Source organism: Halichoerus grypus, chromosome 3 (assembly GCF_964656455.1).
Source record: "Halichoerus grypus chromosome 3, mHalGry1.hap1.1, whole genome shotgun sequence".
Lineage (NCBI taxonomy): Eukaryota > Metazoa > Chordata > Mammalia > Carnivora > Phocidae > Halichoerus > Halichoerus grypus.
Window position 1 is genome coordinate 13,769,696 of NC_135714.1, and position 22,898 is coordinate 13,792,593.

At 34.4% G+C, this 22,898-nt stretch overlaps 1 protein-coding gene across 13 annotated transcripts in view; it reads right to left on the minus strand.

The window, feature by feature from the left end:
• LCORL (ligand dependent nuclear receptor corepressor like) overlaps positions 1-22,898 on the minus strand; it is a 168,472-nt gene that overhangs the window by 83,002 nt on the left and 62,572 nt on the right. The gene's annotated exons all lie outside the window — the stretch shown is intronic.

Here is a 22,898-nt window from a genome sequence, read left to right on the forward strand (position 1 = left end):
TTATTTTCTTTTATCCTCTGAGGTAACACTAACATCCCTGAATATAATGATCTTATCTTTCATAAATTCTAAAAAATTCTCAGGCAGTATCTCTTTGAATATTGACCCTATTAAAGTCTCTTTATAATCTCCACTTAAAACTCTGGTTAGACATATGATAGCTCATTTCACTATATCCTCCATGTCTCTTAGCATCTTTCACATTTTTCATGTCTTTGCTGCATTTCTTTGTGGCTTCTTCAGATCTTCCCAATTATCAATTACCCTCACTATTTATAACTGGCTATTTAAACTTTAAGTTTTTAATTTCCATTATTTTTTCATTTTTAGACAGTATTTGGTTATTTTTTATACATGTTAGTTTTTTACAGTCTCTCGCTTTTACTCATGTTTTTAATTTTTAACTTTGTATTTCTATTTAAAAGATTAAAATATACTCCTTTTATATTCTTATCTTTTAATTACAAAATCCACAGTCTTTGAAGGCAGGGTCCCATTTTTACTGTTTTTGCCAATTACTGCAAACAGTGCCTTGTTTGCATGTGTATTTTATAATTTATCTTATTTTGGGGGGAATGTGTTCATTTTTAAAAGAACTTCATGTTTGAGACTGTTTTGAGATTTAAGTTTTGTATATGTTGTTACAGAGTCCGTGCCTTTGGTTCTTCTAGGTGCCTGGAGGAGCTACCAAACCACGATGATTTAAAAGAAATTTTTTTTATCATGGTAAAATACATATAACATAAAATTTACCATCTTAACCATTTTAAGTGTACAGCTCAGTGGTATTATATACATTCATAATGTTGTTCAACTATCACCACCATCCATCTCCATACTTCTTTTCATCTTTAAAACTGAAACTCCATACCCATTAAATAACCTCTCCTTATTCCCCTTCACCCCTGGCAACCACAATTCTACTTTCTGTCTCTCTGATTTTGACTACTCCAAGTACCTCATAGAAGCAGAAGCATACAGTATTATGTCTTTTTGTGACTGGCTTATTTTACTTAGTGTAATGTCCTCAAGGTTCTTCCATGTTGTACCATATGTCAGAATTTCCTTCCTTTTTGGGCTGAAAAAAATTCTATTATATGTATACACCACATTTTACTTATCCATTCATCTGTCCAAGGACACTTGAGTTGTTTCCAAACCAAGATGATTTTAAATTAAATTCTAGAATTATGAATTAGTATGAATTTAGATTCCTAAAGCCTGTGTCAAACAGTCACTGGCTGAAAATTACTAGAGGAGATTTTCTCCTTTGGATATAGATATAGGTTCTTATTTTCTATTTATTTTAAACTTTGTTTTTCAATCTAACATTTTTCATTGTTTAATGAGAATTTCTTATTCCTAGTCTTCTCTATTTCTAGAAATAAGAAATCAGATCTCCCTTGCCTATAAATTTCCATTCATATCAAAGGTCATTTGTAGCTAATTATACACATTTTCAAAATAAATACTTTTTTTTCAAAATAAATACTTTTAAACTAACAATTCATTTAAAAACCAAATTATTCATATGCCTTACTTTTAAAAGACATAACTCATTTAAAGATTCAGAATTATCTTTTCAGACAATATAAATATACTAAAATGACTTATGAAATCTATACTGAAATCCTTCAATAATTGAAGTTTAATGATATAGTGAGACATTTAAACTTCCTATGGGACCACTATGAGCAGCCCTAACCCTGTGGGAAAATTTGAAAAGTCTAAATGTAGAATAATAAGCAAAAGAGCTAATGGTTTTTCAATGTTGTCATGGTCTCATGACAATTCCTGGAGATTCATTGTTGAATCTCATAGGAAAGGATAAAGATGGCTAAATCCTTACAGGAAAACTCTCCTTGGGGCAGTTACTCACCCGGATAAAAAGCAACTCTGCTCCATTTCTGCTATGTCTCTATGTTCCAATGCTAAACAAGGTCTAAAAATTTACAGCAACAATTAAACTAAAAATCAGATTAAGGAAAAGAATCCATGATATGCTTTCAGAATTTTTTCTTCCTTAAGCCATTCAAGTAGATATCAGAGAAATTTCAGAATAAAAGAGTTCAGCTTATATTCTATGCCTTTTTAAAAGTTAAAATCAACTGGTTCTTTGAAAAGATCAATAAAATTGATAACCCCTAGCCAGGATACCAAGATAGAGAGGGAAAACACAAATTAAAAATACCAAAATAAAAAACAGCCATTGTTACTTATCTCATAGACATTAAAAGGGTAATAAAGGAATATTATGAACAACTTTGTACCCAGAAATATAACTTACATGAAACAGACCAATGTCCTAAAAGACACAATCTACCAAAAACACAACAAATGCTGGTGAGGATATGGTGCAACAGGAATTCTCATTCATTGCTGCTGGTAATACATAATGGTAGAGCCACATTGGTAGACAGTCTGGCAGTTTCTTACAAAACAAACAGTTTTACCATAAGCTCTTAATTACAGTCCTGGATATTTATACAAATGAGTTGAAAATTTACATCCATTTATAAACCTGTTAATTTTAATAACACCTTTATTTATAATTGCTAAAAACCTGGAACCAAGATGTCCTTCAACAGGTAAAGGGGTAAACAAACTGGTACATCAATAGCATGGAATATTATTCAATAATAAATGAAATGGGCTATCAAGCTACGAAAAAACACAGAGGAACCTTACATGCATATTGCTAAGTGAAAGAAGTAAATCCAGAAAGTGTATCTAAAAAGACTACATACTATATGATTCCAACTATATGGCATTCTGGAAAAGACAAAACTATTGAGACAGTAAAAATATCAGTGTTTGACACAGGCTGGGGGCATGGGGTGGAGTACAGGGGATTTTGGGGGCAATGAAACCATTGTGTATGACACTGTAATGGTGGATACATAAAATTATACATTTAGTGAGACCCGCACAACTTTACAACACACACAGAGCGAACCTAATATAAACTATGGGCTTTATTTAATAATAATGTATCAATATTGATTATCAATTGTAATAAATGTGCCACAATAAAAGATGATAACAGGGGAAACTGAGTGGAGGGGAATATGGGAACAACGTATTTCTGCTCAATTTTTCTGTAAACCTAAATACTGCTCTAAAAAATAGTCTATTAATTAAAAAAAAAAATCAGATTAACTGAAACACCTACTTGATGTCACATACTTTTCTTCCACTAACAAACTATGCAGTAGATGGCACCAGAGATCCTTTATAGGAATTACAAGATGTATTGTACTATTCATAATGCTTGGTTTTGATGTTGATGATACATACTTTGAGATTGTATTTATTCATGGAATAATATAATTGACTTTTTAAAAAAAAGATGTGTTAGAGACAGCTAAATTCAGATGTAAATTATATCATCCCATAAGTAAGTAAATAATCACAGAAATCTAGGAATGCAGATCTGAAAAATTATGGAGCAAAAGTAATTCAACATTATGGGTAAATAAAAAAGGTGCTACATTAAGCTATTTAAAAACCAAATTCCAACTCACATTTGACAACTATATAGCACATCCATTTGACACCTCTTGACTACTGTGAGCAAGTATCTCATTAGTAAATTGTCTTTCTCCATAGACTAAAAGCATTCACTAAATGTGGCATCAAGGCATTTTAAAATTCATTTTCTCCTCAAACTGAGACAGAAAACAAGTATTATGTCTTTCTAAAAAGCAGAGGGTGAAAACTTGTTAATTACCCACCAAGCAACTATGTCTATCCAACCCCTGGCATTCAAGCTGACATAATATACAGTTTTGTAGAGAACAAATGAAGTAGCCCTGATTTATAAAAAACAATCTATTCTTGTATCTTAATTTATATCAGCTTAAAGTGATACTATACAGGTACCTGGCTATTATGTACTTTACCCATTAATGGAGCCAAATATTATATACTGCTACTTTGGTGGGGATAGGAGAGAAGAGATACAAGGTAAGAAGGAATCAAAGAATCATCTGGAGAGAAGAGTAAAATGTATTTTTATTTTTCCAAATTCAGAATTCAATTTTCAGAAAACAAATTATCAACAATGGCAGCATGTGGCCAAAATGGTAATATAAAGAGGTATACTATACTTTAATTACCATTATGGTCTTCTCTATACTTGAGAATTACTATTTAACATTTCCAAGAAAAAAATATTACTCAGAGTTCCAATCAAATTAATAAATTTTTAGAACACAGTTTAACTGCAGTTGTGGAACAACAGAAATAGAATAAAATTAAGTCCAAGTACACAGTAATTGAAAACCAATCTTGGAAGTAAATACTCTGAAAGTCTACTACACATTACTAGTTAATACAAAATTATGGACACTGATGGATCTCTGATTTGTCCAGAATAAGTGTATTAATCTTAATTTGTAAGAGAAAACTATGGTCACCTACACCTTGCAAAATAAACCTTGCACAATATATGGCATAGTGATTTCCAATCTTTTATAACTGAATTCCTGTTTAGTTTAATTCAAAGCTATGCTAATAAGTTGTTTTGTCTGGTAAATTTTATGAAGAAACAGTAGTATGAATCTGAAACAAATATAAAGGAAACTTTTCTTTGGCTTACAGTCATTACCAGTAAATATATGACTTCTTACCAACTTTTGGGACTATTAGACCTCAGGCTCCCTCAGGCTGAGAGGCAAAATCTAACCCAACCTCACAATTTTACAAAGAAGGAAACAAAAATCCAGAAAGATCAAGTGGCAGGGTTTAGAACATCAGTTTTCTAATCTCCCAAACGGTACCTCTTTACCTGACCACATGGTCTTATTACAGAAACAGTAACACAAATATCACTCCTTATTCAAATTTATTTGGTTCTTGAATTCACACAGTTTGAAGAGGAAGTTCAGGTAGCAAGGGATGTCTACAATTATTAGAACCTATTTGATTCTGGGGCACCTGGGTGGCTCAGTCATTAAGTGTCTGCCTTCGGCTCAGGTCATGATCCCAGGGTCCTGGGATGGAGTCCCACATTGGGCTCCCTGCTCAGCGGGAAGCCTGCTTCTCCCTCTCCCACTCCCCCTGCTTGTGTTCCCTCTCTCGCTGTCTGTAATAAATAAATAAAATCTTCAAAAAAAAAAAAAAAAAGAACCTATTTGATTCTGAATTTGCAATAGAGAGAAATTTATTTGAAAATTTATCTGAATTTATGCCATTTCTGAGTTCAGATAATGAGAGTTCAAATAAAGAAGACCTATTTTGTAAGAAGATGGGAAGAAAAACCTGATCCATCCCTTTTCTTTTTGGGCATGTGTTTATAATTCTACCCCACCAAGTCTCAGGAGTCACAGTCACTGAAATGTCTCTATTTTTCTTAGGGTAATATTTAGTTTAATTAGTGAAGACTGTAGTTTCCCCTCAACTCCAAACCTTCCTTCACATAGAACATTATAGAAGGTTCCCAATTACCACCAGCAGAAGTATAGACAATAGATTAAATAGATTAAACTGAACAAATATGTTACAAATCAACATGCTCGGTATGCATGTTTCAGTTTACATTATTTTATAATAATCTCATAATTCATTATATAAATTTTATAATCATTTATAATTTACATATAGGGTTAAAGAATTTCTAAATATGTGATGACCTTTTAATCTCCTCAAACAATTCAGAGGTATTCATTCTCATTTTAGGTTGGGTCTCTAGTCCTCCCACATATTCCTTAATGCCAAACCAACATTGCTCTGGGATAATATTCTAATTATTTTAAAGTTTTTCAGACAAATTTTCCCAACACTGTGTTGCAATTGTTTTCCTAGCATATTGTAACACGCTTCTACTGCTATATATATTTCAACAAGCTCTAGCATCCATACTGTACCAAACAACTAGAAAAAAATATTTTAAAAGAAGCATTTATTAATAAAGAAATGTTATCATCTGGAATCACTGTACTATGTTATCAAGAAAAAATAATTCCTCATTATAAAGAGCAGTATTAATATATCTAACTTTTTAAGCATTTGTAAGAGAATTTAAGAAGAACATGGCTAACTGAATCTCTGAGATTAAAAAAAAACAAACCTGATTTTCATTAATGATTTCATCCTTACTTTACCAAAAGTCTCTTGTGATAGAGCAATAAATGGGAACACCTTACAGACTTAGATTTCCTCTCCCTTTCCTAATCAGCCTCCAAGAAAAGATGTTAACAAGCATGACACTTAGAACACCAGAAGACAAACAGCAGCACACACTCTTGCCCACACAATTAAAAGGCACAGCTAAGACATATAAAAAGGAAACTTCTAAGTCATTATATTATCAATTTATCCATTGATAAGCCTAGCTACGTATTTCTCAAATAAGAAAAAGAACTAGAGTAATAAAGCGCAACAAAGTCTGGTCTAGTCTTTTTTTTTTTTTTTAAAGATTTTATTTATTTATTTGAGAGAGAGAATGAGATAGAGAGAGAGCATGAGAGGGGGGAGGGTCAGAGGGAGAAGCAGACTCCCTGCTGAGCAGGGAGCCCGATGCGGGACTCGATCCTGGGACTCCAGGATCATGACCTGAGCTGAAAGCAGTCGCTTAACCAACTGAGCCACCCAGGCACCCTGGTCTAGTCTTATATAAAGCACGGAAGTAGCCTGGAGAGTTATCTGACCTGGGCCTTACATTTTCAAATTTGCTACACATGTAGAATTTTAATATCATCTTCAAATGAGGTTATGCGTTTATATATGACAGGACTAAAAAAAGGCTTTAACCTTACAACTTCGAATTTCCACTCCTGGAAATTACAAATTAATATTGTATATTAACAAATTAATACATTTTATAAACCTAATAATGACCTTGTAAATACAATTTTATTTCATTTTGTAAATGTGTTTAAGGCTTAATTTGTTACACAAAACATTTAAAATAACATGATAATTTGCCCACCTCAAAAAAGGAAAGTTGCTAAACCTCTCTCAACTTTTCAGAGATCCCCTTTTTATTTTCTTAGTTTTCTTAGTCTTAGCTTAGTTTCATCTGTCTAGTTTCTTTAGCTCCCACATGGAGGATATTAAAACTATGTCTTCAATCTCACAAGGCTGAACAAATTAGGAGATAAAAAGGTACTTGGTTAAAGCACTATTCAGACATTATGAATGATGACTGATCATTCTGATAAATGACTTGTATCCAGAATTTATAATAAATATGTACAAATCAACAACAGAAAGCAAACAACCCTATGAAAAAGGGGCAAATGACTTGAACAGATCCTTTAAAGAAGATACACAAACCACCTATAAGAACTTGAAAAGGCACTCAACATTATTAGTTATAGTTATCAGTGAAATGCAATTTAAAGTAAAATGAGATATCATTTCATACCTACTACATTAAATAGTAACAAAGACCAATAACAGTAGTTGTGCTCTAACAGGGATGTGGACTAACTAGAATTCTCATACATTTCTTTTTTTTTTTTTTAAAGATTTTATTTATTTATTTGACAGAGAGAGGGAGTTAGCGAGAGCAGGAACACAAGCAGGGGGAGTGGGAGAGGGAGAAGCAGGCTTCCCGCCTAGCAGGGAGCCCAATGCGGGGCTCGATCCCAGGACCCTGGGATCATGACCTGAGCCGAAGGCAGACGCTTAACGACTGAGCCACCCAGGCGCCCCAAATTCTCATACATTTCTAATGAGTCTGCAAAATGATTAATTTTGGAGAACGGTGTAACAGTTTCCAATATATTTAGAAATATTCATTGACATTATGACCCAGCAATTCTACTCCTATGGATCGTCCCAAGAGAAATAAAACAGATGTCCAAAAATTGTAAGAATGTTCATAGCAGCCTTATTAATAATCCCTAGCTACTTATTAATAACCCCTTTCAGAGGAGGTAGTAAGAAAGAACAAAGAGTCAAAAATGATCCTTGCACTTTAATTCTGAGCGAGTGGGAAGGTGTCAATGGCACTAATTGATTGGGGAACACAGGAGGAAAAGGTTTAAAAAGGAAAATAAGTTTAGTTTAGATTCACTGAACTTAAAATTCCTCCCACAATATATATGTGAAGAAATCTAGAAAATAGCATGGAATTTGCAGAGGTGCTATGACTCATCTAAACAGAGGTTAAATGTTGAAGCTGGGAAAGGGGATGAAATCTGGAGGGGGGCGGAAAGGAATATGTGTATGTTCATAAATATATATATGTAAGTATATATAAATTATAAGGACATGGTCCTTAAGGTATAACATTCTGGGGACAGCATGAAGATCAAATAGTAAAAGAGGTAGACAGAATTCTTAAACCTTTTTGTACGAGGACTCCTTCAGTCAGCAGTGTGGTCAAAACTATGGGATCTTACAGTCATGTTTTAAAAGCACAAATATATAGGATTACAAAAGAAATCAACTATATTGAAATACAACTGTCAAAAAATTTTTAAAGTGAGATACTGCTATATATGTGTTTTTTTCTTAATGCATTAAAATATAAGATGTAGTAGTAAGTTTAATATCTACCATAATTTCAAAGTAGTGAAGTGAAAACTAAATAATAATTTAAGATATGACAAGAAAACAGCTATGGTTTTTATTGCTGGGACAGGTATTATTACTACTACTGTTGTTTATTGTCAATATTTATATCTGAAGGAAATATTAAATTTCAGGTAGGGGTTAGTGAAAATAAAGATGTCATTTTTTTTTTTTTCCATGAAATCCTATCCATGAACTTTTGAAGGAGTATCCCTGGTTAAGAACCCCTGAGTTAGGAAGTAAAATTAAAGAGACATAAAACCTCAATGAAACAGTATCATGGAAATTATAGCAGCAAAAGAGCAAATGCTATTTTTAAACTGCCATGATAAAATCCTGTACCCACTGTTTCTGCTTCATTTCTTACAACTGTGAAGCAGGATAAGAAAGATCAGAGAGCAGTATGTTAAGCAAAGTAAGACAGAAAAGATTCAAAGGTTTCTGAGTTATTTCCAGTAAAATAAATCACAACTGTATTTAAACTGATTTTAAAATATGTATCTCCATTAGGAATCACTTCATAAACCGCCATAACCACAGACTGCCAATACAATAACCATTCTACGTACCAGACATTCCACTCCCATCCTGCTTCATTCCACTTCTTACCAAAATCTACTGATATGTTCTGCTATGCAAGCCAGGGTCAGAACAGATGAATAGTAATGGCATAAGTCTTTTCAGCTGGCCTAACTGCTACCCTAGAGATACGAAACAATTTATTATGATACTGAACAGGAGAGGTAAACCATTTTCTTCTTATAGGGATGTGGTCAGACATGTTAATCCAGGTACATTATCTTACAGCTCATATTTCTCTACATTAAAAAAAAAGTCTGTATTGTAGTAAAAATTTGACTAGAAATCATTTGGAATGCTGAGTCACTTCTCATGGAGGGCACCTGGCTGGTTTTTTCTGCCTCTCAGCAGCTACGGCACTTGCAATTAAGTAGTACCAATCTCTGACCTAACAAAGTAGTTGTTTAGATGATACCTTATTCTTCCCACAGCCACCTTCAACAGAGCTTAGAAGTTACCGTCCAGTCTTACTGTGGGGGAATTATGGCACAAATGTATGTAGAATATACCCACTGTAGAACTCTCTGCTGTGGGATACCAGAGAGATACCAACATCTCCAGACAAGCTTTTATTTATTTACTTTTTTTTTTTTTAAAGTAATCTCTATGCTTAATGCGGGGCTCCAACTCACAACCTCAAATTAAGAGTCACATGCTCTACTGACTGAGCCAGCCAGGTGCCCCTCCAGACAAGCTTTTAGATCTACTAGAGCTGGGGCATTCCTGGGAACAAACAGAAACAACTAGAAAAGTAAAAGCATTATAAAGCCAACTCCCTACCAAAGAAAATCTAATACTTTACAATAGAGTGACATCAAAATAAGGTTGTAAAAACTATTCTAAAACAGTAAAGTTTGATAAGGACTACTATAGTATATACTATATAGTATATAATATATTCCCATCTTTTAATCCTATAGTAGGATTTGAATGTATTATACTCTGGACATGACAAGATCATGTAGGATATCTAATGTTCAGTAACAAGCAGAAAATTAGGCTGAGGAGTGAGGCTTAATACTCAACTAGTAAAACTATTATTGCTCTTTCTTGTCTACTCAATATGAGTCATAAAAGACCCTCCCAAATGTTGCTTTTTTACTTTATTATTTTTCACTTTAAATGGAATGAGACTCTAAACAAAATGCAAATTAATTACTATTAAAAAGTATTTTTAAAACACTATCTAGAAAATAATGGGATAGCTACAGAGGCACAGAGCCATGTTTTAACTGGAGAAAACTTTTGTTAGAGGCAAAGTTATTAAAAATCAGTTATCAAGACTAATAGAACTATGATTACTTACTTGCTCAGGATAATAAAAGAGACACTGAGAAAGAATACATATTTTTGGTTCTCTAGGTGTTAGCAATCAGTATGGAAAGATACAATGTAAAGATCGTATATTTCTTGGAAGAGCACTCTAAGGCTCATTTGGTCTTCAATTTTAACATTCCTGAGTAGAGTACAGGAGGTTAAAGATGACATATGAATCAAGTGCGCATGAACTACTCTGTTTTATCTCCTCTTATCCTACTATAACATGCCAGTGTCCTCCTTGAGACTAAACACTGTATTTTACTCACTTACCTATTCAGTGATCTACCACGGTACCACACACAAGGTAATTCAATAAATTTAATAAATAAATGACTCTTCACTCTTTAAAGGGAGTAAGGACTGCATGAACAATTCAGCAATAAGCTAATTTTTTCTTTTAATTTAAAGGACATAGAAAAATAAGAATGTGGAATTTAAAGGGAGGGAAGGAAAAATAAGATGAAATCAGAGAGGGAGACAAACCATAAGCGACTCTTAACTATAGGAAACAAATTGACGGTTACTGGAGGGGAGGGGGGTGGGGGGATGGGGTATAACTGGGCGATGGGCATTAAGGAGGACACGTGATGTAAAGAGCACTTGGTGTTTTATGCAACTGATGAATCACTAAATTCCATCTAAGAAACTAATAATACAGTATATGTTAATTAAATTGAATTTAAATCAAAAAAATTTAAAGGAAAAATATGAATAAGAAAATATTCCTTTACTCTCTCACACTTTACACAAAAGGTTCCTGAACAGTCATTGAAGGAAATTATTAGAGAAAAATGATTTTTTTTTTCTGGAAGTCTTACAAGTTAGTTGGCTCAAAGGCAGGAAAGAATGAAGACTTAAACATTGCTTATGTTGCTTTCAGTTTGTTCACTGTGTCCCTACTAAACACGCACTACAAAGGATTAATACAAAATCAAAGATCAAAAGAATGGACATGGGCTTCCTGAAGCTTCTTCTTATTCCACAGATTTAATGGTCTCAATTGTCCATGTAGAATGAGGAATCCGCCAGGTCAAAGGGACATAGAGAACACAGAACCATAGGATCTCTCTCTCATGACACTTTAGGGTTTGGGGGGGGTGGGGGTAGGGAGAAAGGAGAATAGAATCATGTGACCATAAGAATTTACACCATTATCATAAAAGGAAACTCTTGCAGTTATACTTCCCAGTTGAGGTTTTAGTTTTAGTTTTAGTAAAAGTCATGGCCTACCACAGCTTAATGTATCTACTTATCTATACAGTTTTCCTTAAAAAAGGATATGGACATGTTATCATCTTTTAGTCCTAAATCATTTTGCACCTTCTTATTCATCCGGCTCCCTGTGTTTTTGCCTCTTTAAAGCCATGAACTGACCACTATATTTATGAATCTCCTAGCCTTGTTAATGCAAAAGTCCAACATCCCTGTGACTACAAGTTTCCCTATTAGATCTTTTAGCAATTAAGTCAGGTCACCAATTCTGGACTTAGAAATAATCAAGCTCTAAAATATATCTTCACAGCAAAGTTTTCAAATTTTGTTGAATATTTAACCTCACCAATTAACAAAATTGAGAATGTGCCTTTAAAATATGTGTATTATTTATAAATTACACAGTCACATTCTTATTATGAGCCAAACATCTCAAAGCACAGCATATACCTGGAGGAAGGTTCATCAATGATAGAATCTTTTAAGGCCAACTTATCTATTTTTTAGTTAATTCAGATAAAACTACATAGCAGAATACGTATATCCATTTAACTAGGCCATATAAACTGCAATATATCACAATACTCAGAATGCAAACCAAAGAATGAGGACTCCATTAGCAATTCCTCGTGTGAGGAACTGAACTCTTAACTCATCTCCCAGGACACTAGGTCTCCCTTATATGACAAGGGCCTTCTGATATAAACCCCAAGTAAGGGTGCTATTGTCAGTCCATATACCAATGATAGTAAATATTAACTTGTTTTTATTATGTTTTAAAAAATACTTTAAATTTTGAAGTAATTTTAGACTACAAAAAAGTTTCAAAAGCAGTAAAGTTCCTATATATTTTTCTATCGGCTTTTTCCTAATGTTAACTAACATCCTATATAACCAATTATCAATACCAGAAGTTAATATTGGTATAACACTATTAACTAAACCATAAACTTTATTTGAATTCACTAGTTTTCCCACTAACATACTTTTTCTTTGTTTTTTTTAAAGATTTTATTTATTTATTTGACAGGGAGAGAGAGAGCGAGCACAAGTAGGCAGAGCGGCAAGCAGAGGGAGAGGGAGAAGCAGACTCCCCGCTGAGCAGGGAGCCTGATGCGGGGCTCGATCCCAGGACTCTGGGATCATGAACTGAGCCGAAGGCAGACGCTTAACCAACTGAGCTACCCAGGCCCCCCTAACATTCTTTTTCTGTTCCAGAATCCAATCCAGGATCTCACAATGCACTCAGTTGTCGTATTTCCTTAGTCTCCTCTAACTAGTGAAAGTTCCCCAGTCTTTCCTTGTCTTTCATGATCCTGACATTTTGGAGTAGTTCTGTTCAGTTATTTGGAGAATGTTCCTTAATATATATGAAGCTTTTTCATGATTAATTTCAAGTTATGCATTTTTGGCAATCTACTGTGAAGTAATGTGCCTTTTTAAGTGCATCATATCAGTGCACCAATGACTTAATATGTTTTATTACTGGTGATATTAACTCTTGATCACTTGGTCAAGTTGTCTGTTGAATTTCTATGAATTACACTGTTATTTATTTTGTTGTTCAAATAGCTCCAGTTTTGGCCATTAGGAGCTCTTTTACATTGGCTCCTATGTCTTACCCAACACATTCCTATCCTTTTCTGAGCACTTCCTTACTTTCTGGCACCACAAAATGTTCCAAACTCATTTTATATTTTCCCAATCCCAGCAATGGATGTAACCACTTCTCCAAGGAGACTTGGTTCCCTTCACTGCAGAAGTCTTATTTTATTAAGAATGTGTAACGATGTAAACAGACTTCCTGTACTCCAGTGAATCATCTTATTTAACCACTGTCTTCATGCACAAATGATTTTGGAAAGCTCTGTTCTATAGCACTGCTCCATGATGATAAGTATTTTTTTACTCTACCAAAATACTCAGCAATAATGAAGGAACACTCCTCTATTAATAGTCTAAAAGATTTCCAGGGTTAGTAAGAATTAAGTCAAAGAAATAGATGTAACAGGAAGAACCACAGACTTGTCAATAGGATCCAGTTTTATCTCTATACCTTGTACACATGCGAGACCTACAACTCTGAACTCCAAAACTACAAGAAATGATGATGTCAGAGGTACATAAACATACTTTAGTCTGGGTAGGCACTGAACATTATTCCACCAAAGACAGTGTTTCTTTTACAAACAACCTCAATCAGTATCGTGAGAACAGTAAGTGTGCTTTTTAGAAAAATATGGATAAAGTCTCACATGAAAAAAAAAGCTAGCATTTAATGGGCTCACAGATGGTTTTGTAGAACTCTAGAATTTTTTAAATTGAAGGAATGAGGTATATGCAAAGTAAATCAAGAGCCAGTATGGCATACCACACCCAAAAGGCTTTGGAATTCAAACAATACCAGATAATTAGAGCATATGATCAGACTCACTAGCATATTTGGCTAGCACCATGGTTCCAGTTGCTCATCAGAAACACTAGCAGCCTGATTTAGTGCGTTCACAACAGAAGTAACTCTAAAGCAAACCACTTTAACACCTTGCTGGCTTAAATTAAAAATAAATTTTCTTAAATACGCATAAAAGCATTTTAACATCTTTCTAAAAAGATTTATTTATTTATTTGAGAGAGAGAGAGCACAGGCAGGAGGAGGGGCAGAGGGAAAGTTTCTCAAGAAGCAGGCTCCTGTGGGGCTCAACCCCAGGACCCTGGGATCATGACCTGAGCCAAAGGCAGATGCTTAACTGACTGAGCCACCCAGGTGCCCCACATTTTAACATTTCTAGTTAAAGTATACTCTCCATTACCCATTCTTAAAGTAAAAACCAATCTAACATAATAAATAGTCCCCAAATCATTTATATTTTGCTTTAGAAAATGTGTCCTTTCATTACACAAATATATTCATACAAGATTTTCACGTTATTATTAAGTTAATATTTTTGGCCAACTTTGCAAATTTTTTATGATGAAATTTTCCCTCAAAGTGTCTCACATGACTATTGAAGTTTGGTTGGTGAATATGTCTGTAAAATAATTTTTTCAAAAAAATTTTTTTAAAGATTATATTTATTTGACAGAGAGCACAAGCAGGGGGAGTGGCAGGCAGAGGGAGAGGGAGAAGCAGGCTCCCTGCTAAACTGAGCCCTCAGTGGCGCTGGATCCCAGGACCCTGGGATCTCCTGGGATCATGACCTGAGCTGAAGGCAGACGCTTAACCAACTGAACCAACCAGGAGCCCCTCAAATATTTCTTTATACTGTTTCACTTCCTGAATGCTACATAGACTAATTATATCAACATACTTTAGCAAAAAGTTTTCCATTTTATCAACTAAGAAATTGAAGCACAGAAGTGACTTTTTATTTGTACAAAACAAAGAACATTGTCATTTGTATCCTATTTAGCTGATAATTCTACTCCCTCAGAGCATCCAAAGAGTACTACATTTACTGCTGACAGTTTTGAAGCATTACTACTCAATTTTGAGACTGTATGATACCTTACAACTTGATGTTAGTTATTAATTCATAGAATCCTAAGGACAATACTCTAAACAATTAGAAGATTCAATGTGGCAACAAAACTCTCAGTGATCTCCCTTTGTTGATTTAGTGTCATTCCCAGTAACTGATGATGATAATGATAATAAATAACAGTAACAGTGGTTTTGGATTATTGAGTCTTTACATACATTATCTCTGCCTCCCCAACTTATTGAGGTATAACTGGTATACAAAAACCGCACATAATATATACAATTTGGTGAGTTTGGATCATTAGTTCTTTTAAGCATCGCAATAATCATCTTGAAAAAATCATTAGAATTACTAGAATTATATATAATGTATAATAATAATTCTAAAATAATTAGAATTATTCCTACTCTATAGAAATGGAAACAAGTCTTAAGGAGGTTAAAAAGTTTGCCCGAGGTCACACAGGGCTGAATGTAGTTCAGCCAGGACTAGACTCTTGGTCTAATCCAAAATCTGACCTTTCAGCCACTATGCCTCAGTATGACTAGAGCAGGTCACTTAGATGCCAGTGCCTAGTTTTCTCACACAACAAAAGCAACAAAATTAGTGCAATCCACCATGGAGTTACTTTTCACTGGAAGCCCATTATAAATATGGCACTAAGTTAAAACGTTTCATTTACATTATATTAATCTTCACAATGATACAGTATTACCAGCTTAAATAACCTGCCCAACATCACAGCTAATTTAATGGAAAAAAAAAAAATGCAAGCAACACATCCAGGTTTGACTCCACAGCCCAGTCTTTTTTCCACCAGAAGCTACTAGTGAACACATAATATACATATCAATAACTAAAGCATTAAAATCTAAACTATTATCTTCTATTTTAACAAAACTATGTTTTTGGTAGGTGAGGACAGACAACAGAGTATAAATATCTATAATTATTGTGCCTCTTCTGCACATGAGAAAAGTAAGTCACAAAAAGGGTATGGAGTTTGTCACAATCACATAATATATGGTGAGGCAGATTTGGATCTATACCTGTTCAGTTGTAAAGCTTATGCTTTGCTCCTTCTATTGAGGATAGAAACATTTTAGAAGACGTCACTAAAAACATTTTAAGTAGGAAAACTCACACATGCCCATAAAAATATAAATCCATATGGAAAAAGGCAGGGGTTAACTGCTAATTATTACTAGCAAATCAATATTACTAATTAATACACCTTATAAAACAGTCTGATCATGTTGTGGATATAATGCACAACTAGCCAAGAGCAAATAGTAAACTGTAACTGACAGTTTAAATTATATGCAAGCTAAAAATGGCAAGATGGCAAATTTTGTCAATACATACAAATAATGTATTACTTGTTTCAGGGGTACAAGTCTGTGGTTCATCAGTCTTACACAATTCACAGCACTCACCATAGCACATACCCTCCCCAATGTCCATCACCCAGCCACCCCATCCCTCCCACCCCCCCTCCACTTCAGCAACCCTCAGTTTGTTTCCTGAGATTAAGAGTCTCTTATGGTTTGTCTCCCTCTCTGGTTTTGTCTTGTTTCATTTTTCCCTCTCTTCCCCTATGATCCTCTGCCCCATTTCTCAAATTCCATGTATCACTGAGATCATATGATAATTGTCTTTCTCTGATTGACTTATTTCACTCAGCATAATACCCTCCAGTTCCATCCATGTCGGTGCAAATGGCAAGATTTCATTTTTTGATGGCTGCACAATATTCCATTGTATATATACACCACATCTTCTTTATAAGATGGCAATTTATAAACTAATTTATCACATTTTCAAGTACGGTATTTGAAAAAACCCTCTGTTAGAATCCTAGACGCCTTGCATGTTGGTGAGTAAGAGAAATTCAGAAAAAATGAGTTCCAAAGTACCACAGGGAATGGTAATTCTTTAAAACAGAATTACATATCCTATTAAATGAGGTAGAGAGGAAAGCCCATGTGTTAGAGCATGTTTAATAAAGTGCTATTTCTAAAAAAATTATAATTAAAAATGATCTTTATGTGAGAATAAGAAACTGAAAATATCAGATTCAAAATTATGAGAAGACAGAACTTCAACCTTTTATAAAACATTAAGAGATTATAGACTGATTCAGTGCCTGGCCTATAATTCAGGTGGTTTTTACACTAGATTTTTTCATTCATAAAACTACAGTATATGGAGAAAATTATCTGGAAAAAGTTAGCTGACTAGCAACATACTCCTTTTCCTTTTTTTGTCAGTTCAGTACACATGAAATACTTCAGTCCTTGGCTAATTTCTTTGGCCATTAAAAGTTTACTTTTAAAAGGCCCCAATCCTGAGATTCTAATACCACATAATTTAGTATGTTGGGCTGTCTTAAATTTGCAGGCAGACTGCAATCAGGTTTAACCTCTTACAGCTATCAAGAGGAAATATATTTTTTTTAAGTATTCTAGAGTTTTAGACATGTTACTTACAAGAGTAATGACAATTTTCTATATTTATGCTTTAAAATGACATCTTTCAAAAAAAAATGGGGCACCTGGATTGCTCAGTTAGTTGAGCGACTGCCTTTGGCTTGGGTCATGATCTTGGAGTCCCGGGCTCCCTGGAACGTCAGGCTCCCTGCTCAGAGGGGAGTCTGCTTCTCCCTCTGACCCTTCCCCTTCTTGTGCTCTCTCTCTCTCTCCCATTCTCTCTCTCTCAAATAAGTATTTAAAAAATAATAATAATTTAAAAATGGAGAAAAAATTGCCATAGTAGTTTTTACCCTAAACTCATCTAACAACCTGCTGTCTTTAGGTACATAACAACAGAGATAATCACTGTTTTAAAATTATATAAACTAGGGGCACCTGGGTGGCTCAGTCGGTTAAGCGTCTGCCTTCGGCTCAGGTCATGATCCCAGGGTCCTAAGACTGAGCCCCACGTCAGGCTCCCTGTTCAGTGGGGAGTTTGCTTCTCCTTTTCCCCCTCTCCCAAATAAATAAAATCTTTAAAAAAAAATAAAAATAAATAAAATTATACAAACTAGTAAATGTTATGGCTTAATTTTAAAAAGTTAAAATACCATGAAGAACTTGAAAACTTAGAGACAAAATTTAAAAAGAAAAAAAATCAGAGAAAAGCAGACCTCCAAGACATAGATTTTTCCAAAAAGTTTAAAAAAAACAAATCTTTATTTTCACAGCATCTAACACACGCACAAAATTTGTGGCAGAAGAACTGAACGAATTCATACATATCAGTTCTTACTTAAAAAATCATAGAGCAAAAACTTAAGACACCTGAAATACAGCAACTGAGAAGGTGAAAACTGACCAGGAAACTACTTTTGCATCATCTTTTGAGTGGGCTCCTCTTGTCTTTGTCTAGACATGTGGCAATACTCCTGAACCATGATGCTATATGGTATCTTAAAAACTCATAAGGCAGCTGAGCCATGTTATTCCATCATACACATGAATGCAGTATGCATGAACATGCATTTTTTAAAAAGATACTGTTTTTTCATCATTTTATACCTAAACGCATAATCTAAATTGTTCATAAATTGAGTGGTAAATGTATTTATCACATGTTGAAGAGTGTCTTCTGTGTTATGTCTTTGACCAAAACTATTAAAAAAACAATAAGTATTTATAAGGAACTGAAAAGGTAAAAAAATTAAGATGCTATTTGCCTCCAGAGTTCAAAATATACTAAAATCAATACTCTTAGGGAATGTGATAGAATATTTAAAATTGACAAAGATAAAAATCATTTTGTACAATCAAAATTATCCTTTAAAATCTCTTAAATAGCCAATGGGTACAGTATATACATCAATTAAGATCTACAATCTCATACATTATGTATTATGAATCACACATCTTTTTGAATATGAGAATCATGCTCTATTTGCAGAGATGCTTTGAAGTACAGGAGATGTGTAGAAACTAGAAGCTATTAAAAGAATAGTAAATTCATTTATCTCCCATCTCATGGTCACTTATGGGGGGCTATATTCTGACCAAGTAGAACAGTGGATAGATGCCCACATGATACAGATTTTTATTTTTCACATCTGTTATGAATATATCTGATGTGGGGTGCTGATGCATTTGACATTTCTGGATGTAGGATTTATGAAAGAGTTTTGATAAAAAGACAGTCTAAGTGAATCAGGCTTCAGAAAAAGTATCACAACAAACAATGAATGAAGTATGAAAGAAACTAGCATATTTTTTGTTAACTTCCAGAAGTTAAAGGAAATGTTGAATATAAAGCAAAAAGTTTTACATTTTGCTAAGGAGGCTAGATTTAATGACGTAGTGAAAATGTTAAAAGAACTGCTAGCAACACATAGCGAAGAATTTATGATGGAGAAAATCTTTCAACTTGATGCTCATCATTAGTCAGGCAAAGATAAAGGAGCCACAAATACCTGACACCCAATCTTTAAGAAATTTTTAATAATACAGATAAAATATTTATGGCTAAAAGTAAATTTGATTATGATATGAGAAGCCTCCTTACATTAAAAAATGAAACTGCAAGGAAAATCTTAGGTGACCAGGAGCTGAAAAACTGCAAGTGAAGGGAACTTAAATAGTTCATCCATTTATAGTTTTTTTTTTTAAATACCATTGCTTTTTCCGTGGATTTAGACGTTGATGAACCTCAGGCATTTAATTGCCTGTTTACTACTTCACCAGCTACTCTGACTTATATTACTCACCACCCAGCAGCAACAGGAACTAAAGCTTCCATTTCTTTTCTTAACCATCAAACCTTATCCAGGCAACTCTATAATCCATTAATCAAACAATTTTTAAAATGCCTTTTTAAAAATTTTACTAGGGCGCCTGGGTGGCTCAGTTGGTTAAGCGACTGCCTTCGGCTCAGGTCATGATCCTGGAGTCCCGGGATCGAGTCCCGCATCGGGCTCCCTGCTCGGCAGGGAGTCTGCTTCTCCCTCTGACCCTCCCCCCTCTCATGTGCTCTCTCTCATTCTCTCTCTCTCAAATAAATAAATAAAATCTTAAAAAAATAAAAAAAAAAAATAAAAAATAAAAATTTTACTAAGTGCTACTGGTAATTATTATCTTACATTATTTCATTATTTACTTAGTACATGTTCCTTGGTCAACTTATTTAACTGTTATTTCTTTGTAGATACAGGAACAGAAACAATCTCTAAATCCTCTCCCTGTTTTAAAATGCCATCATTTTAGATTGGTCTTTAAAAGGAAAATACTCTGTGAAACTGAGGAATGGGAGTGGCAATCACTATATAATTTTTCAAAACTGGTATTATCTTTAACTTTTGAAATGTATTTCCCCTAGGATTTCAGTAGTTTGCTACCCTGTTTTTTTGTTTTTCACATCTTTGCTCAAATGTCACCTGACTGCCCTTTATAAAATTGGGATCATCACCTCTATCCTGGCATTCCCTATGCTCCTCTACCTGCTTTGTCTCCACAGCACTTATACACACACACACACGTGCATACATATATTCATATATGTCCAGCAAGTGTGTTAGAGGTATGTGTGTATGTGTGCATGTGTACACACACATGCACATTCAACCACAAATACAATTTGTTTATTGTTTGCTTTCCCTCACTAGAATATAAAAGTCCATGACAACTGGGATGTTTTTGGTCTTCTGTTAATTGGTATGGTACTGGCATGTAGAAAAAAGCTTAGTAGATCTTTGCTAAATAAATGAACTTCCCTAATCATGGACCAGAAATATGTTTTAGAAAGTCCAACACGCCGGTCTTGCTTTGGGAAAAGTCATACTCAGGGGAAAAAAAAGAACTAAATTAGTAGTATTCTATAAAAGAACATATAGGTGATGACACAGTTGGTGAGTTTATGAGTTACTCAAGAAAACCAGGAAAATATTATAAAAAGATTTAAAAAATAATGAGTTGGGTGCCTGGGTGGCTCAGTTGGTTAAGCGACTGCCTTTGGCTCAGGTCATGATCCTGGAGTCCCGGGATCGAGTCCCGCATCGGGCTCCCTGCTCGGCAGGGAGTCTGCCTCTCCCTCTGACCCTCCTCTCTCTCATTCTCTCTCTCTCAAATAAATAAATAAAATCTTTAAAAAAATAAAAAAATAAAAAATAATGAGTTAATCCTCAATAGTTGTACAGCACATATTGGTTCTTCTGTTACTTCCACATAATAGTGCTTTTTCTTATTCAGTACTCTGGTTATAAAGTGTTTTGAATAGCACACAAAGATTACTACATATAATATATGTGGATACAGGCTAGTTTAATTATCTGACATACTAGAGACAGAGCAAAGGGAAGAAATATTATCCAAGGACAGATGGTAATTCAAAAAATAGGACCCCAAGTAGAATTATACCTCTTCTGAGAATTAGGTCTTCCTTCTCACCTAGTAGACTATATTTTCTCAACTGAAGGAGAACATACAAAGAAATAATTTAGACAAACTCCTAAAGAATTATATAAAGATAAATGGAAAAACCGTTGCTTCTCCAAAATTTAAATCATGTTCTCATAAGGTTATTAGGATTGTGCAAAACCACTGAAAGAATAATTCAATGAGTAAACATTTCTGAAAGGAATTTAGAATCACTTATATTTTTAGTATTTTTGGCTGATTCCTAGAACATCTTAGAATATTGGCACTTGCTTATTACCTACAAGGACTCACTAAAAATTTTGTAAAGGTCTTCATACTATGGCTGTGAATCACATTTTAAAACACTGTGGATAGACAATCATGATTTTAAAGCATTGCTTTTGATCTTTAAAACATTCCTTTTCTAAATGATTTACATGCACTCCATTAAGTTATTGAGCATTAACTATACCAGGTACTATTCTAGGGAGTGGGGATATACAAAAACAGACAAAATCCCCGTTTTATTGGTTCTTATATTCTAGAAGTAGCAGATAACAGACTTTAAAAGAAAGTCTGGGGAAACAAACAAACAAGCAGAATAATTGAAAAGAGAATGACTGAGATGAGTTATCATAAATAAGATGGTTAGGGCATGGATGGTCAGAGCCAGGAGTTTGGTGATATGAAGGAGTGGGCAATGTTCACTGTGGAAACAGGATTCTAGATGGAGGTAATAGCAAATATGAAGACCCTGAGATAGGAACAAGGTTAGCACATCTGAAGAAAAGCAAAAAGCCATTGAGTGTGCAAAAGAATGAGCAACAAAAAATGTGATCAAAAAAGAGGCACAACTAGAGTCCTTGATATATTTTATTCTAAGTGACATTCAAAGTCATTGGAAGATTTTGGGCAGAGAAATTAATGATCTGGTTTAGGCTTTCTTTGTTCTTAAGATTGATTTCTTTATTCGAGAGACAGAGACAGAGCATGCGAGCAGGGGAAGAGGCAGAGGGAGAGAGAGGGAAGGAGAGAAACAGAGAGAGAGAGAGTCTTCAGCAGACTCCCCACTGAGCACAGAGCCCAACATGGGGCTCAGTCTCACAACCCTGAGATCATGACCTGAGCTAAAACCAAGAGTCGGACACTTAAGTGACTGAGCCATCCAGGTGCCCCATGGTTTAGGCTCTAGATACATCAATTTGCCTTCTCTGTATAAAAATGAATTGGTAGGGAAGGGAAAAGTAGAAGCAGAGACACCAATCAGGAGACTCCTTAGTAGTATATGCCAGAGATGACGCGTCTTGGATTAGGGTGGTAGAAATGGAAATGACAAAACATGGCCAGACTTACAGTAGATTTTGAAGGCACAGCCAATGAACCTGATGACAGCTTAGATGTGGGT